Genomic DNA, 7940 nt, shown 5'->3' on the forward strand with positions numbered 1-7940 from the left:
AAATTGTCCTAATCTGTGTCAAGAGAGCTGGGCTTTCAAATTCCCACAGCAGTCACTGAAGGAGGTCACACCAGGAGGATATCAACCCTGATGTGTTCAGTCTCTAATAGAATTTAAGGACCTCCTCAAAAACATTGCTCTAGTTTGTGGGTGATGGGAGCCAAAGCAGATGCAAGTCTGAAGACACATAGGGACATTAATGAATCTGGAAAGAGCTCAGACATTACTAACTCCATGGTTCTTTAACAATGTTATTTACCTAAGTAACACCTCATACCATTATTATTACCTTTATTATGTTAACACACTAGATAAACGTATTTGCACAATTCAAACACAAGGTATCTTACCCATCGGAACAGATACATTTAATTTACTAACATTAATCAAATCCAAGCAACGAGGCTTAATTCTTGATCCCCTGTTTGTATTTTATTCAGTCATTCAAAAGCATTCGTTGATTGGCCTCTATGAAGAGTCTACTTCCCCTTGTTATTATAGATTTGGAGTCACAAAGAACTAGTTTTGAGTTCTGACTCCACTGTCTAACACCTACATGATTTAGAGAAAAGAGCTAAGTTCTCTAAATCCTTTTTTACACACGTGTAAGACAAAGACACTCATAAGGATTACATGAGACAGTGTGTGTAGCCGTCTTTGCGCCTGGCACAGACTAAGGGCCCCATAAATGCTGGTTAACATCATGCCAATTACAATGCTGATGATGCTGACGGCAGGGTGATAACTTCTGTGTATGAGATGGGACGCTCAAAAAGAAAACCAGATTTGCCCCTGCTTTGGAGAGCTTAATATCTTAGAAGTCAACGTACGAGTAAATATTTAGCACAGAAAAGGCAAATAACACAAGAGAGCAAATGTGTGATGGATGCAGAATGAGATACACAAAAAGAAAAACACTGGGCGGCACTTGTGGCTCAAAGGAGTAGGGTGCTGGCCCCATGTGCCAGAGGTGGCGGGTTCAAACCCAGCCCTGGCCAAAAACTGCAAAAAAGAAAGACAGAAGACGCCTTACCACTAATCCCTCCTCCCACTCACATACTCTTCACACCGACTCTTGAGTTCTCTTCCTGAACATAGGTGTGTTGTGAGACTCTCTGTCCTTACATTGATGGCCTCCTTCCACCTCCATAATAAAGTCCAGGCTCCATAGCATCTGCCATGATCTACTGCAGTCACATCATCACCCTGCATATTTCACAGCAATCATCACGAATATATATATATTTTCCTACCTTAAGGTCATGGCTCAAGTATCTCCATCCATGTGGAGGATCTTTACTCCAATTCTTACTGCTGAAATGTCTCTATCTTTAGATACCTATCCTGTGTCACCTCCTGTACAAACTTCCTCATCTCTTCCTTTCAAATTGCTTCTCCCCCCTACCAAATGCTCCTCTATGGTACAGAGCTTCACTAGCTTTCTACCTAATTGGATTCTAGTTGATATGAAGACACAAAATAGCCTGACAGAAGTTGTTTGTGCATTAAGATTGGGGCAGCCAATCTTCGCATTCCATAAATGTAGTAAATTATTATTTGCCAATAAAAAGTTAAAAAAAAAACAAAAAACGTCGGGTCAGCCAGCAGGCAGTGTCTACCAAAACTATAGTCTTGACCTTAGCCTGGAGGTTTCTTGAGGCCAAGGATAATCTTTAAGATATCAGAAAGACTGTTGTAAAGGAAAGAGAAAAAAATTAGCATGTTATAATATTATAGAAATTAAAGGAAGATAATTTTGAGGAAGCAGATAATGGAATTGCCACATACTTCTGAGAATTCAAAGGAAATGTGAATGAAAGAGACTCGTACAGGTAAGGTCACTCATTGATAATTTAAAAAACTGCAATTTTGCCAATCATATGATATATAAGAAGTAATTATACTTAGATATAGGAGAGAATGAATAGTGAACACATAAAACTAGCAGGGATATCCTAGTCATTCAGTGTAAATAAGTCCTGAGACTGACAGTGGGAGGCTGAGAAGGTTTATGTCATGAGACAGTAATAGTGAAGATTTCTTAAAAGGGCTGTTTCTGTTAAGTGATCCATTTAAAAGGGGGATATTTAAAATGCTGGAGAGAAGAGTTATTTGAAAAGGAACTTTTTTTTTTTTTTAAAACTGTACGCAAAACTGATTTCCATTAATCACTGTGGTTGGGCCATTCCTATCACTCTTATCAGATGGTAATTAAAGCTATCTGAATATCAACTTGACATTTTTGTAATCTGGCACTTTTCCATTATGTAAGTAGACTCGTGAGTCAGCAAGTGTTTGTCCCCTGCTCCATTTGGGGGGAAATTCCCAACTGGTTCTATACAACCTTCTGCAAGGTTGATGTACTCCCTTCGAGCCCCCGCACCCACTCAAGATGAGCAGATTCCACACCATCTGTTAAAGGAAGCATTCGGGGACTCAGGACTGCTGGAGAGCAGCTTGCCTGCCCAGGGAGAAAAGCTGGCAGGTGCCCACCCCAGAGGGCATGCTGATCAGAGGTCATTTCCTCTCTCTCACTTTGAGGATTCCCAGTGTCATCTTCCAGTTTTTTCCCTACAGACTCACACTTGGGCATTTTTCCCCTTTCCCCAACCCCATGCCCTCAATATCACAGTCTATGAAAAAAAAAATGACCCCAAAAATCCATTTCCATCAGTGGTTTCCTTGAATCTTTTTTGTAACATTAGTGTTGGCTGAGGTGGGGGGAATCCTTCAAGACACCAGTGAGAGCAAAAGAAGTAGGGAAATATACAGAAAATAAACAGATTAATGACCTGAGACATTCCCTGGGCTGGTTATTAAATAGATGAATAATCATAATACAGACTAAATTCATTGAGTGCTTACTATGTGGCAGGCATTGGTCTCCGCCTTTACACATATACTGTAAACATCACAACAGATCAATGAGAGAACAGCAATTATTTTTGCTATTTTACAGCAAGAAAACTGAAGCTTAGAGATGTCAAGAATTTCGCCCGAGGTGACACAGTTAAGTGGTGAAATTGGAATTTTGAGTCTGAGCTATGCAGCTCCAAAGCCTATGCTCTTAAGCACTGCCGTACAATTTAGGGATCTAACGTTCTTAGTTTTGCTGAATTATCATTTATCCTAATTAAAACAACACTTCTAGATAATAGTTCCAATATAAATATGTTCTTATATTGCCCTCTTGTGAAGGAAAAATTATTTCAGGTAAGTCAGGGAATTAAAAATCAGGGTGCTTTGGTTTTTACTGTAGCCCAGCTACAAAAGCATAATTCTAAATGTTTAAGAAATGCAATCAGCTTGAGTTTGTTTTCTGCTGGACTCTCAGTGGAGCAATACTCAGTAACTAGCTACATTAATTACCCTGATTTGTGGGTGATTTTTAAAAAGCACATATAACTTGCTATGAAAATATGTAGGTGGTTGTTACCTCTATGGAAAAATATGAGAATTGACAAAATAGGTTTGTCTTAGTTGTCTGATGCCAATGAAGCTTTTAAATAAGTGCCTTACACATTTCTTGAGTGATGTGAAAATCGTCTGCAGAGACACAGCTTGGTTATATCATGTGGGTTTTCAGGTAGGTCATCGTAGCTACCTCCACAAACTTACTATAAATATTCTCTACATCCTTTGAAAGCTATAAATTAGTTTCATAGTAGGGCTGAGTACATTGGATACTTTTTCTTCCATTCTTGGGATACTTTGCTAAGAAGCTATAACCCAATTTTAGCCCAGGGATATGGGGAGAGGGGAGAGGGAGGGGAGTAGAGAGGGGAGGGTGGGTGGAGGGAGGGTGATTGGAAGGATCACACCTATGGTTCATCCTATAAGGGTACATGTGAATCTTTCTAAATATAGAATATAAATGTCTTAGCACAATAACTAAGAAAAAGACATGAAGGCTATGTTGGTCACTTGGATGAAAGTATTTCAAATTGTATACAGAAACAGTACACTATACCCCATGATAGTATTAATGTACACTGCTATGATTTAATAAAAAAAAAATTAAATTAAAAAAAATATATTCTCAATATCCAAGTGAGGCCTTCCTAAGGAATCATCTATGGCCACAAATACAAGTATTACAGTAGAAATATTACAAACTAGCAATTCTCTCTTAGTGTCCCATAGAATTTCTACATAAAATTAATTTCTCTTAATGTTGGCAGTAGGTAAAACAGTAGTTCTGAGTCTAGTTTGCTTATTCAAAGTAGCTAGTTACGTCTTTAAAATGCAGACTCCTGGACACCTTCCCTATTTCTGATTCACTGAGTTTGGGAAGGGCCCCAGAATCTGTATTTTTAAACAAGCATCCGAGGGAATTCTGATGCAGATGGTCAGCCCACAATACTTTGGGAAACGCACATCAGAGACAAACCAAGTCTGGGTAGTGTGTGGCTGTGCTGGCACGTTTGCTTTGCTCTAATAGTTCTGGTACAGAAGGCTGTTTACTTGTAATTGTCCACTCTGCAGACCAGCCATGGGCTGCACGGTCGGTGTGTGATGAAAAGTTAAGGCACCACCTTTCACCACGGCTAAAGGATTTACCGAGTTGAGATTTTTACAACCAACAAAAAAAATTAGTTGGAAAATAACGAACCTAGGATGTAGAATAAACCATTTATTATTGACTCAATAGTTAACGTAAACGGACATACACACAGCAAACTTTCCGGAACCGTTCATTCCTAATCCCCTCACAGAAGGACTACCAGGATGTGGCCTGATGAGGGCGCTGTTCCATCTTCTTCCCGCGTGAATCAGCCCCTTTCTTTGACTTGACTTAGTGAGATCTACTCATTCCCCTCTCGTCTCATCAGAGTTAGTATCAATTCTGCCATGCGGTGCACTATACTAATTTCAATCTTTTTAGACTATCTTTAGTTGCTCAGAAAGGTCTTCATCAATTACACCTCTATGGCATTGGTTATTCATACTTTTATTGGCAACTATATAGATCTGTGCAGAATTAAAACTTGTTTCTCGTCTAACTTGGCAAACATGCTGACCAAGTCCAGATGTGACCAACGGGGACGGATATCATCTTTGTCATGAACTTGGTGAGGATGATAGAGGCAGCCTGGCCTTTTCACAGGAAAAAAAGGGCTGCCCCACAGAGCAATGTCTGCACAAGCTTCCAACAATGGGCAGAAGGCTTGACTGTTTTTACTGCATGTCACACAATCTAATGACCAAACAGATGTTGCTATTTAAACATACCATTCCCTGGATTAATAGGCTATGGTATATATATACCATGGAATATTATTCAGCCATTAAAAAGATGGAGACTTTATATCTTTTGTATTTACCTGGATGGAATTGGAACACATTCTTCTTAGTAGAGCATCACAAGAATGGAGAAGCAAAAATCCCATGTATTCAATTCTGATATGAGGACAATTAATGATCTTGTACATGGCGGGGGGTGGAAGAAGGGGGGGAGCAGAGAGAGGGAAAGAGGGAAGGGTGGGGTCACGGTGTATGACACACCTTTTGGGGGTGGCATGCAATCATAACAGGGACTTTACCTAACAAATGCAATCAATGTAACCTGGTTCTTTGTACCCTCAATGAATCCCCAACAATAAAAAATAAATAAATGTACCTTTTCCTCCTGTGCGTGGGCTTCACAAGCTTAGTTAAAGCCGTTGTGTTGGTTCTTTACGACACGGATAGAGTTACATCAGAATCTAAGGGTTGGGCTGCAGTCTGAGGTGGATAAAAACATTTCTAGTGCTTTTAGAAGGCCTGGAATTTTACAGTTTATACTATTTTTAGGTGAGGTTACACCATCATGAAGATTTTCAAGATGCCAAGACCTGCAGAGAAAAGGGTCGATCATTTCTTTCAATGGATTTGTTCAGGGACAGTTTAATTTTCCAGAAAAAAGAATAAATCACATGAGGAGATCTTTTTTTCTTTCCACCTTTCATTTTCTCAATTAAAAATTCTTAATTCCTAAACAACACAATGCTAAAAGAAAGAGTCCATTCCGTCAATGCTTTCTCAACAAGCACCTTTCATCTCCAAGGCACCTCAGGTAACGAGCGCACAGACATAAACTCTTAGGTCATCTGCACCACTGGGGTCCACATGGAAAACCAGAAAGCGTTCAAGGTCAAACATTGGCAACCCAAAGCTTGGGTGGGAAGCTTGTGAAGCAAGGCAGAAAGAATTTCCAATTTCATCTTTCCTAAAAAGTGAGGAGATAAATCTGTTATCCTACATATGAAGGCAAAATAAAATATTTGCTTTGCATTTAAGGCTATGCATTTTGAGAGAGAGAGAGAGAGAGAGAGAGGGAGAGAGAGTGCACATCTTTCTGTATCTGCTTTAACCAAAGTGTTCACTCCACTTACACTCTGGTAACAGCCCCAGAAGCAGCTGCATTTTTTTTCCTTTCTCAGACACATAGCACATCTACGTTTCTATAGTCTCTCTTTGGAAATATCTACCACTTTTCAAGATTCTAAAACTTTTGTGTCACCCACTTGTGTGATAATGTGGAGGTAGGTTTGTGCTTTTTCCTTATAATTTCCTACCTCCGTTAAAAGTCTCAGAAACACCCAATATGTGTGGTTTGGATATTTCACAGCAATATGTCAGCGCGATTAAACTAAGGGAAAAATAAAGTTGGCATTTTTTTCTAAAAAAACATTTCAAAAGCTCAACTGCATATTGCTTCCTACGTTGTGGCAAATGTACCGTTGTCACATAAACCAAAGGGACAAGTAGGTGCAATTTTCTGTACTACCCTTGTTACCTTTTTGTAAATCTACAACTATAGTATGGAGATGGCTGCTTAGACACAGGTAGTCTGTGCCTCCTCCCCAGGGAGGAAATAGAACAGCAAGCAGGTTCTCACATTTGGAGACTGTCCAGGAGAGAACACTAAGATTCACTAGGGAAGTGACAGGAAGATTGAAAGTGGGTAAGGAGAGGAGTGAGGGCAACCTGCCTGGAAGGAGATGGAAGCCAGTTCCCCCATTTCTCTACCATCTCTCAGCCAGGAGCAATGGCTCACTCCTGCAATCCTAGCATTCTGGGAAGCCAAGATGAGAAGATTGCTTGAGCTGAAGAGTTCAAGACTAGTCTGAGCAAGAGGAAGAACCAGCTTCTACTAAATATAGAAAATAACTATTTTTAGTTGTGGCAGGCACCTGTAGTTTCAGTTTCTCGGGAGGCTGAAGCCAGAGATCGCTGGAGCCTAAGAGTTTGAGGATGGTGTGAGCTATGACACCAAAGCACTCTAGCCAAGGTGACGGAGTGACAGCTTATCCCACATCAGTCTAAAGGTGGTTTTAGCATCTAGCAGGGCTGACATTGGGAACGGGGCAAGAAAAGTTGTGCTTGAATTGAAGCTGAGATTAAGTTCGCCTTGAGCGTTCTGGGCCCCACTCCGCTGAAGCTCCTTTGACAAACACGGTCAACCTGAATTCCTTCACAAACAGGGGGAAGCCCAGGCACACCTGCAGCCTCTTCCTGCAGCCTCCAAGGACGTTGGAGGTGTCCTTGCTCCTACAGAGGGGACTACTGGGTAAGCATCACACAAACCCCTGGTGGGAGAGTTCACTCTCCCTCGAGGGCTCTTTCTAATCCACACATACATCTCTCAGTCTTCCTCCCAATATCGTGTGCCTGCAGCCTCCCTCACAGCTGCAGCCCTCTCCGAGCTCCACCACCAAAGCATCAGCCTGTTTATTATTTTTCTATTTCTATTTCTATTCTTTGAGGTAATGTTACCTCACATTTATTATTATAATCCTGGAGAGCCGATATTTAAAGTCAGTTGCTTACTGCTGACGGCTCTGGAGCAGCATGGAGAGCCCCCTTCCCACCTTCTCCATCTCTGGAGGCTGCTGGATTCCTTGGTTCACACCACATCACTCTAACCTCTGCCTCCCTCGCCAGATCTTTTTTTTTTT

The sequence above is a fragment of the Otolemur garnettii genome, unplaced genomic scaffold (genome assembly GCF_000181295.1).
Source record: "Otolemur garnettii isolate 467f Iridium unplaced genomic scaffold, OtoGar3 scaffold00069, whole genome shotgun sequence".
In the NCBI taxonomy this organism is placed as follows: domain Eukaryota; kingdom Metazoa; phylum Chordata; class Mammalia; order Primates; family Galagidae; genus Otolemur; species Otolemur garnettii.